This window comes from Anguilla anguilla, chromosome 9 (genome assembly GCF_013347855.1).
Source record: "Anguilla anguilla isolate fAngAng1 chromosome 9, fAngAng1.pri, whole genome shotgun sequence".
In the NCBI taxonomy this organism is placed as follows: Eukaryota; Metazoa; Chordata; class Actinopteri; order Anguilliformes; family Anguillidae; genus Anguilla; species Anguilla anguilla.
Window position 1 is genome coordinate 3,988,415 of NC_049209.1, and position 11,728 is coordinate 4,000,142.

The window sequence follows — 11,728 nt, forward strand, 5'->3', positions numbered from 1 at the left end:
TAGATCACCGTAAACCGTTTCATACAGGGAAACAAGAACAGTCTTTGGCATGAGAGTTTGCATGAAATAATTTGGAATGAAAACCAGAAACTGATACAGCCCTCGTTGCCCTCCACTGGCATAGCTAGCACCAGATTCAATTCTGTTTCATTTTGTGGAGGTGTGTGTGTGTGTGTGTGTTTTTTTGCCACACTCTGTGACATAACATACATATTTTAAAATGTGTGCAATAAAAAAAATAAATACATTTTGTTGTTTTACATTTCAAATTGTTTTCCTTTGTGCACATACACCACGATGAACAGAGACAATAATAAAGTTTGATAAGCAATAAAAAAAAATATTTTTATCCATTATTTTTTATTCATATTAACTGAGAGTGCCAACGGTTCTGGGAGGCACGACGTCTATAAATACACGGAGGGCTTTGGTTATATCATTTTCAGATCAAACAGTGTCTGGTCCCATATTCAGTAAGAGGCTGTAATTCAGAAATACACGACTGAAACAATCTAATTACAATGCAGTTCACACATGGTAATTTATTGTGTTAAATGATGGTGATTTGGTGGAAGTCTGCAGCAAGGAGCAGAGACGATGGTGTCTGCGAATGGGTGCGAGGCTATAAAACAGTTCTTCAGTGCACTGTGCGCAATATTTGAAGATGAGAATGCCTCTGTTTGATGCTAAATCCCATGACGTACATTCCTGCGATAATGCTTTGTTGAAGAGGCTCCGCTTGCCTGTGAGGTCTATTAAAATAAACAAGTAACGACATGGTGGCAACAACTGCACAAACAGGGGAAAAAAAATGTAAAATAGGCTGGTTATTATTCAGGATGATTCTCCCTTCACCTTGTCCCAAAATGACAAAAGAACACAACGACACTGGCTCTGCGAGCATCCAGAACAGGCCAGCCAGCTCCTTCCTTCTAGACTTTTCTTCAGCGAATGGGTGCCAGAGAGTAATTAGAAAAAAATTAAAAGGCCGCTTTTTGAAACTGCCTTTTCAGAACTTGTCTCAGCAGTTATTTTTGAATAACTGACATTAAATGTGTCAGTGTGATACAGAATGAATTCAAGATGATGTTCAAGTTTCATGAAAACCATCGTGGTAGAGTCTGTAGGGCAGCCAATTCTTGAGATGTTTGTGAATCTTGGGTGGTGGGGGGGCGCAGGGTATGGGTTGGCCACCTGCCATTGCACCTTCTCAGCTGTAGTCCATCTCTGGGTTTCTTCATGCCCAAAGAAAATGTAAAATAAATGTACAAAAGGAGGACAGACTGTCCTGTTCTCATTCTTCCAGGAAAGAAGGAAAAATTAACAGCTGCATATGGCAATTTTTAGTAGTTTTTTCTCTCCACTCCAGCACACTAGATTTGAAACAAAAATGCACATGAGGACAAAGTGCAGCCTGTCAGCTTTAATTTGAGGGTGCTTGCATCCGTTTGGCACACGCTTTCGGGTCAAGGTCACCTTGGCATGAACACTAAGAGCGTCTTTTCAATTCCTTAAGTCAGGATGAAAAGCCCAGCTTCTCCTCAGAAAAATATTTTTCTTTTTAGAAGTCGGCTTCAGTTCAGAACGTTTAAGCTGAAGCTGCCCGCTGGGCCGTTCCCCACACAGACACAACGAGGAGCAACACATAATCGATATCGCTCCAAAAAAAAAAAAAACTATTCTTCACATCTGCGGGAAACGGGAAAATACAGTCCTCATGAAGACGGCTTATTGCCTTTAGCCCACGGTGTGTCACTCAACGCAATTACGCAGAAACCGCACTCGTGCGGTCGGCGCCGAAACTCGTTTTTTTTGTTTTTTTAAGTTTGGATTTGTGGTAATAACAGCAATGCTCCGGCCTGTTATGCGTAAAGTAAGCAATGGCGTGCGGCTAAAATGGAGGAGTTTCGCTCTTCCGCTGTCGGCTGTAATGGTCTTCCTTAATGCAACTGCACACAAATGTGCAATCGTAAACCTGGTGGGTGAGGGGAGGGGAGGGGAGCGGAGGGGGTGGGGGCTCGGGGCTGTTGGATCCAAGTTTTCCCAAAAAAAAAAAGCGTATTCTTACATTGTGAATGTTAGCCGCGGAGATGAGAGGAAACGGCGAGCGTGGCGCTGGAGAGTTTTTATTCGCGCTCGCTCCCTCGCCGTCCTGACAGGCTCTGCTTTTCATCCGCGCTGCGCTGCCGAAACCTGTCACGCAGGGAGGAATTAGACGGAAGCAGAGAGGGCCGTCACGCGCCCCCCCCCCCCTTTCCCCCGCTCCCTGCGCTGCCGGAAGTGCCATTTTTTTTTTACCTCTCCGAAAATCCCCCGCGGGGCCTTCCGAGACCTCGGACCCTGACAGCCTCGCCCACAGACGCCCGCAAACGAGGCCCGAGCGGCAATTATCTCCGGAGACGGCGGCCTGTCTTCGCCAGCCCCGCTGATGAAAGGCAGAACTTACTGCGGGAGCTTTGACAGGATCCAGGGTTCGCGCTGAGACTGTGTGGCATGGCTCCCGTTCCACACACACACACACACACACACACACACACACATCCTCAATGTTTGCGACTCGTCCTCACTGATTTAGTGAACAGAATACCACCTATTTTGCTCCTACCGTGTATAAGTTGTTAGATGCCAAAGATGTGATTACAAAGTTCTGTGATTACAGGACATTCTAATGCTGATGTCACAATCACCACTGGTAACTGAAAGCAATGTAGTTCTAGAACACTGACTTAGAATTTTATTATTTTTTTAAACTGACATTCCAAAAAGTCTACTTTTTGAAGGCATAAGTAAGCCCTGGTTTTCTGAGTTTTTTGCAGTTTCATTTTTTATTTATTTTATTTTTTTAAGAATCCCCAGAGGGGGGAATAAATTGCCGGCTGCCATCTTAACCGTTATCTCCGTGTCCGTGTATTACACAGCCATGACATCACCACCTGTCCCCATGTCAAAAAAGTACATCAGAACAGCAGGACAGCAATGCCACCCAATTTCTGTTATATTACTGGACTGCAGTTGACTTTTTTGGGGGGGGTGGGTGGGGTGGGGGGTGGCGGGGGCAAGATCATCACTTGGCTTCCACAGACTTATTTTAAAAATCAATGAAATAAAAATAAAAATGCGGAATACACTGTCCTCGCTCGCTGACAGGCGTCCTTGTGTCCTCATTATCTTCCCGACAGTGTGCGGTCCCCACTGATTAAATAGGACAGTACACCTCGGGAATGATCTATCAAGGACTGAGAATGAGCTGAAAGACCAGGCTCGCCATATAACGTATAGACTGTTCCCCAAAAAAATGTTGACAGTAGGATTTTTTTATTTTTTTTGATAATTGGGAAAAGTACGGAACACAGGTAACAGCAATTATGATGAGGGATGGTGCACCTGCCAGGTTATTCTGAAACATATAGAGGTTATTTTGGGGTAAGATTTATTTTTCTATCCACCTCGCTAGCCTGCTAATGTTAACATGCTGACTAGCTGCATATATGTTTAGTTACCCTCATCATTACTTGTAGATATACTGTAAGAATAGACTATGACCTGCTTTGGCCATGCAATCGGCTATTACAAATTATTTCTTGAATAGGATTATCTTATCATATTTTAAGCTCACAATTTCAGAATTAAGATCATATACTGAACCAGAATTTACCATACTTGTCATAAATAATTATTTCCCAATTACTCAATGTGTACTCAATTTAAAACTGAAATTTTTTAAAGTATGCTTTTTGAAGTGGTTACATCGCGTCTAAACCTGCTAGACAGTATTGCTAGCTCACAAGATTTTAAAGTATGTTCAAATTTTGGTCAAAATGATCAAACTTCTTAAGTATGAGAGTTAGTTAATACTTAGCTATTACATTTTTTATGAGCATAAGAGTGCCAACTCGATAGAAATAATTGATGGCATCTGATAAAGGTTTATACCTATATGTGAGGTGTAAGACTTATGTGTAAATACTTGTAAAAATACTTTCAGTGTTGACAAATGGGATCAAATATACTTAAACATAATTGCCACAATGACCTTACATAATGTTTCACATCATATAGCATTGCATCAATATTTTACAGTGAGATGCTTCAATTATTCAGCTCTATGATCATGTGACAGCATTCTGATTGGCCAACCCCCTGCTAGGCTTTCCAGTTTTTTTTAATCTTCCAGAATATCCCACTGTTTTACCTAGGAACATTAACTTGAGTGTTAGAAACTCAAAACTCAGAGAACCAATGCACGTTTAATGGCATCACTGATGAGCAACAGCAACAACGACAAAAAAATCCCAGAAAACAAAATCCCCTCCAGGTTTTCATGTGGATTTAGGACTCTGTACTCAGTTTTTTTGTGTTTTTTATTTTTTTGAAGTGAGCAGTTCTTGTGCATTTCTGATTTCTGACATAGTACCCCCCCCCCCCCAGAAGGTGACACCGAACATCTCACTAATGGAAGAACAACTCTTGGAGAATCCAACAGCAATGGCAGTGGAGACGGTTCGCAGAGAACCGAAAACATCTCTGACCATGAAAACCTCACTTAAATGTGTTTGGACTATAATTGCAAATGTCCTTGGGACTTTATGGTTTGCGAGAGCGAAAGAGAGCGCAGAAAGCAGAGACATTGCTCAGCGTGAATTATGTATCAAAGCCAGAAGAGCAGAATATAAGGAAGAGCTCTTGCAACGGGACGCATTAGAGATAATGCGAATTGCCCGGGCCCTTGAATCCACTGTGACAGGTTTCTGCTAAATGGGTTTTCCATTACCTGCTAAACTTCAGAGCAACTCAAGATCCGCTAATGAGGCTAAGGGTTGCTAACGGCGAAAGTTGCCCTTCCCCGGGAGTGCGAGACCAAGCTATGAAGCGTTAATGATGTCATCAGCCAAATGCACGTCCTGGCACTGCTCATTAAAAGCCTGGAGTGGTGGCTCCTGGTTGTCACGGGAGTTTTCACGCGGGTGACGTGACCGGGCCGTATCGATCGTCCACTCGAACGCCTCATCTGTATCTACCTTATCCCTTTTTATGGCGTGAAATCGCAAATATGTGGTCAGAATGTTCTTAGCTGAACATTCTAAAGATGATGTAACAGTTCCTACTGATAACTGAAAGCAGTGGAGTTCTAGAACACCGTCCAAGATTTAATGGGTTAATAAGTGACTTGTGTTTCTCGTGCAAGTGAAACACAAGTGGAACAGGGGTCACAAAAAAAGAGATGTACTCGTGCTGCTCCTCCACAATGAGATGGCATTCATTTGGGCTGCCTTTAGCTGCGTAGAGTACACATCAGTGAGCGACAATGTTGTGCACTCGCCGCTGAAATTCCTAAAGTTGCGTGTGTGCGTTTCCACGTGTGCATATTGCGTTTGCATGCATGTTTCCGTGCGCTAAATTTCGGCATAACCAAACACCCCCACCCCCCCCCCCCCCCCCCCACCCCCCGTATCACTCCCCATTCAGTTTCATGTTTCCGCGATGATTTTTAAAAAAAGAAAAATGGCTCTCTCACCGCGATGTCAGATTTATGTAATTCTCCTTCTGTGAATATTCTGACAGAAGCAGGACAGAGCAGGGGGAGATCTCCGTTCGAGTCGGCTGTCAGGGGGGAAGACAGGATGCCTGAGGAAAAAGACGGGCACAGACCCTGGCACCACACTGTTCGCCCGTCCCGTCTGAGCTTCCTGCTCGGTGTCAGAGGCATCTGTACCCGGGGAGGGACGCGACGCGTTTCGCCGCGGAGGCTGCGCTTCGACGCCGCTCACGTGATTTAATAAGGAGAGCGGAAATCAGTCACCTTGGTGCTGCTGCTGGACTCGTCCTCTTTCATAACATCATTGTCTTCCTTCCTGTTCCCTCGCTCTCTCTCTCTCTCTCTCCCTCTCTCTTTTCCGTCCCTCGCCAAGTCGTTCTGTGGCTCTGAAAAGAAATTTCATAAATGAAGCAACACCTACATGTTTTTTTTTTTTTTTTTTTTTTTTGCACACCACACTTACGTAACATGCATTATGTAATACAATTTGAACTCCCTGTCTTTTCTTTGCATTGTATTCCATTTTCATTTCTTTCGACGCACGTGTAACTCTGGGCATCGTCATCCCTCATTTTGACTGTGTTTATGTTTTGTCAGCAGGCCTGTAGTTAGGGTTTTCCGAACAGCAATCCCCAGTACTTTTTTTTTAAAAACAAGACACAATAGCTTTAATGTAATACATCACACACTTACCGATAATAAGTTTTGTAAAGATTACGTGCTCATGTGCTTCTCAGAAAAACATGGAATGATGGAACCATTTCAGACAGTAACAGTGTGGGTAAATAGAAGCTTTTTGACAAAACTACCTCAAATCAAGGTAAAGACTAATTGTCTTTTTTTACACAATCTCTCACATCTTATGTACGTAAGCTATGAAAGCCAGCTTTGAAATTCTACTGTTGTGACACCAGCCCAGAAGAATTTCCACTGAGGTAATCCAGGTGACTCACCCCGAGGCCTTAATCCTTGAGGATTCAACCTTGCATTACAATGGGCCGTTCTTTCACCCGCAGTGGCACACATTACGCTACGTAACATTACATTACGATCATTTGGCCGACGCTTCCGTCCTGAGCCTTCTCCTCTCCCCTGCCGCAGATGCTTGTAGTCGGGGGGGGGATGGTGCACAAAGGGGCTGCTGTCACTAAGATTCCCAGGTCTGGTAAACACAGCGCTCCCTCAGGATAGCGGGCTTTGACCTGCCTGGCTGCGAGCGTTCATTAGAGGAGACAATCACCTGCCCCACACATCTGTCCAGTTGTGAAGGTGGGCTAGTACGCTAGGCTAACCCGCAAGCTAGCATGCTAGGCTAGTCCGCTAAGCTAGTACGCTAGGCTAGTACGTAAGGCTAGTCTGATAGGCTAATACAGCAGGTTAGTACGCTAGGCTAGTTCGCTAAGCTAATACGCTAGACTAATACGCTAGCGAAGCTCGTTAAGCAATGCTTTCCCTCTGAGCCCCCTCCAGCATGAATCACAGGCTGAGCTGTGGGCCTAGCGCCACTCATCCGTACACCACAAACACGCCAAAGAGCTCTTTTCTGCGGGGTGACATTTATAATCATCGCTCTTCTCAAAGAACAAATACTGTACGCGTTCCAAAAAAATGTTTTCACACCTACCTACACAGGAATCTTAACAAAGTCCAGTTTTATGTTGTGCCAAAACAAAGAAAAAAACAAATCATGTAAAGCCATCCATTTACCCGTCGTTTTTATTATTTATTTAAAAATGAAAAAGGAATGAGCTGTTTGTGGCAGAAGGCAGCAGAAAGTGTTTGTTTTTTGGTTGGACTTCTACTGTGAACAATATTTCTACAGAGTTGTTTTTTTTTTGTTTTTTTGTTTTTTTTTGTAACTGTTTGGCCGCAGTGCCTCTCCTTGCAAGGCGACAGATTTACGCCCGTTGTGAGTGCCTTGATTCACACGGCCAATTGATACAGTTATAAACCCCCCTACCCCCCCTCCCCCCCTTCCGAACTCGGCCACAAAAACAGTCAAGGACAGACCCCATGCGCCGAAGATGCCGCCATAAAATATTCAGACAGCGCGTGCTGGGGAAAAGATGTCAGTAATTATGAGATATGAGGAATGTCAGCTCGGTGCATGATCCTGTGCTACCGCGCACAAGTTTTCAGAGAGAAAGACTCAATTCTCCCTCTCCGGGCCTTCAGCGTGGAAGTGTTTGTGTGGAAGTCTGAGTGCGGTCTGCATAAATATCAGCACCGCTAACAAGGGCCACACAAAGGAAACGAGGGGCAGCTTTGGGCTTTTAACGGCACCGAGAGTCTAACACAGAGCTCTGAAGCAACACACATATTAACTTCACTGCTTATCAACCTGGGCACTCATGCAAAAATAAATATATATATATATCAGTGACCCATTACATTACATTATAGGGATTTAACAGACGTTCTTATCCAGAGTGACTTACACAACTTTTCGCATAGCATTTTTTTTTTACATAGTATTTACATTGCATCCAATTATTCAGCTGGATATATACTGAAGCAAGGCAGGTTAAGTACCTTGCTCAAGGGTACAATGGCCGTGTCCTACCTTTAGGTTACAGGACCAGCTCCTTACTCATTATACTACACTGCCGCCCCCCCCCCCCCACCTATGACCACATGGGCTTGGTTTACGTTGAGTTGAACCGAATGTCAACAGGAACAGAAACATGACGCCGACGGTGGCGTTTCTGGTTTTTGTCCCACCTGAGCTTTTATCGCAGGAGTTTGATGGATGATTGAAAGCCTGAGGCTGGATATTCTGAATGATGAAACGCTGAGCGTGGCTCCAGCAGCAGGGTCACCTGCATTCATTAAACCTGATTAAGCAAAATTAATATCCAGTTATGCAGTTATGGGTTTGGGATGAAGAAGAAAAAAACTGGACCATCTCTGGGACTCCAGGACCAGATTGCCTACTCCTGTTCCAAATAGCTCCAGAGAAAACACCCTTCTCAGAATCGAGTCCGTTTTCAAATCGTTTAATTACTAGTTTATTTAGTGAACACTCTTTAGTGCCCAACTTATCTCTTGATATTTGTTTAGGTCTACTGTAAGTGTTGATTCAGTGCTGAGTCAGATGGCCTGCTGCATATCTGGCACTTGCTCAGCCATGAATCCAAACCCATTATAAGACTTGCATGGCATGAGTGGTTCAAATCATGGAGATTGAAGTGCCCTGTACAGTCGATCCAAAACAGATGTTCACCACCATTTTACAGAAGAAAAGAACATCTTAATACTTCATGTTCATGTCCCACATCTGCCTTTCTGTCTCGCATGATTAGTTTTTATATAATACAGCACACTGTGCCTTTTAGTCTGTCTGTGCTTCATAAATTTAGTTTATATCCAAGAAATGCATTTTCTTTTTGCAGTTTAATTCAATGAGATCAAAAACAACAACCCTGCTTTATAGATCAATGCTGTTTAAAACAAACAACTTGCAATAGCTGTTTAATATAAAACAACTCGAAATAAATCACAACTGGTGGTTCAGAGCATGTTTTTTTTTCGAGTATAAAATGATGAAATATTGAGAAGCCGAGTTTAAAGCCGTCTTATTCATGGACTGTGGCCCAGGCTCAGTGTGGCGTGCTGGCTTTGTGTCCGAGGACTCTGGGAATAGAATGCATTTTCTTTCTACGCGGTGTGCTGCTACATTATTTGAACACTGCTTCCCCCCCCCCCAACCCCCCCACCCATTATCTGAGGACCCTAATGGTGTGTGACGTGCACGCATTGTGAGGGGGGGGGGGGGGGGGGGGTCCTTTGATTTTCTCAAGGTCATGGCGCGGATGGTGAATTAAACGCCTCGCATCATGCTCCACTGTACCCCCCCCGCGGCACCTCCCCCACCGTCCAGCCAGACTCCGAGGAGCACGCGCATCCACTTTGGCGGTTATTCTCCCTCCGTCGAAGACTCCGAGGGGCTTTTTTGTTTCGTCTGACCCGCGGGGGACCTGGTAGGGGGCGGGGGGCGCGGGGGGGGGGGGTGGGGGGGGCACTCCCGCCCTCGCCATCGCCAACCACACCACGACCGAGAGGGGCGGAATCGGAATCCGCGAGTCTTTATCGCGAGAGAGAGAGAGAGAGAGAGAGAGAGAAAGAGAGAGAGAGAAAAGGGAACGCGGTTTTGGTTTCGGGCGTCCTCTGGCTCTGTACGTGCCCCTGCCGACGCGACGCGCATACAGATGGCCGACTTTGAGCGCCGCGGCCGTCCCGCTTCTGCTCGCAACGATTACAGCCAACAGGCGCCCGTCAAACGCCCATCGCAGGCGAGCTCTCAAAAACAACAAAAAACAGCCTCTCTCCTCAGACCCCAGGTCTGCAGCTTCCTCTTTCCTCAGACCTCAGGTCTGCAGCTTCCTCTTTACCTCAGACCCCAGGTCTGCAGCTTCCTCTCTCCTCAGACCCTAGGTCTGCAGCTTCCTCTTTACCTCAGACCCCAGGTCTGCAGCTTCCTCTCTCCTCAGACCCCAGGTCTGCAGCTTCCTCTCTCCTCAGACCCCAGCTCTGCAGCTTCCTCTTTACCTCAGACCCCAGGTCTGCAGCTTCCTCTTTACCTCAGACCCCAGGTCTGCAGCTTCCTCTTTACCTCAGACCTCAGGTCTGCAGCTTCCTCTTTACCTCAGACCCCAGGTCTGCAGCTTCCTCTTTACCTCAGACCCCAGGTCTGCAGCTTCCTCTTTACCTCAGACCCCAGGTCTGCAGCTTCCTCTTTACCTCAGACCCCAGGTCTGCAGCTTCCTCTTTACCTCAGACCCCAGGTCTGCAGCTTCCTCTTTACCTCAGACCCCAGGTCTGCAGCTTCCTCTTTACCTCAGACCCCAGGTCTGCAGCTTCCTCTTTACCTCAGACCTCAGGTCTGCAGCTTCCTCTCTCCTCAGACCCCAGGTCTGCAGCTTCCTCTTTACCTCAGACCCCAGGTCTGCAGCTTCCTCTTTACCTCAGACCTCAGGTCTGCAGCTTCCTCTTTACCTCAGACCCCAGGTCTGCAGCTTCCTCTTTACCTCAGACCCCAGGTCTGCAGCTTCCTCTTTACCTCAGACCCCAGGTCTGCAGCTTCCTCTTTACCTCAGACCCCAGGTCTGCAGCTTCCTCTTTACTTCAGACCACAGGTCTGCAGCTTCCTCTTTTCCTGCAGGTGCTGTTCTGTCTGAGGTGGAGAGTCAGGCTCTAACTGGCCATTCATATTGCATTAGAGGCCTGGATGTCTTGGGGTTTTTTATTTATTTTTTGCATGCCGTAGTCTCAATGTGCTATTCAAACTACACACACACAGCCACACACTCAAACACACACACACCCACACAAACACGCACAGCCACATACACACACACACACACACAAACTCACACACACACGCACATACAGCACAGATGGGTGCAGCATGCTTTCCATAATTCCTCAGCTCACTCCACTGCAGTCGGTCCAGCAGAGGGAGACCTTGCAGAGCTTCGCTCAGGAGGCTGCTGAACAGAGATATCGAGACTCGCGTTTCCTCACCCAGCAGGACTGCCTCGGTCTTCTTTCGTCTGTTTGTTATTGTTTCGTTTTTTTTTTCTTCTTCCACCTCTGACAGTGAAGTTTACCCAAACCGGTGTCCTGCCACTGCCACTGCCGTTGCCACGGCTGCGGTGGTGAGGAGGATTCCGGAACGTTCTTGTGGCATTTTTCTTTTTTATAGTTTTTCTTTTTTTTTTTTTTTGGCGGCTGTAAGGAGTGGTCTAACTCCGAAAGAGAGAGCGAGAGAGAGCGAGAGAGAGAGAGAGAGAGAGAGAGAGAGGCGGCAAGGGAAAGGGCGACACGCTTTGGTGAGCTTTGACAATCAATAAGATGACACATGGACCCTTGTCTCTGCCCCTCCCCCCCCCCCCCCCACCGCTCTGACTGACAAACAGGCTGCAGTGCTGTGCTGCTCGCCCTGCTTCAGCTAAAGATGATCTGAGTCCCTGTGAATTCTCCCGACCCCCCAATAAAATCCACAGGACCACACACCTTTAATTGACACGAAATCTGACAAATGTACCCCGATTTGCCACCCATATCTCCTCGTATAACCCCTCTAACAGGCATGGACTCCCATGCATTTTTACAGCAAAACTTCCCCTTTGAATTAAAAAAAAAATATTATTATTAACTACATTTAGGGGTAAATTCCCCAGTCTGGCAACC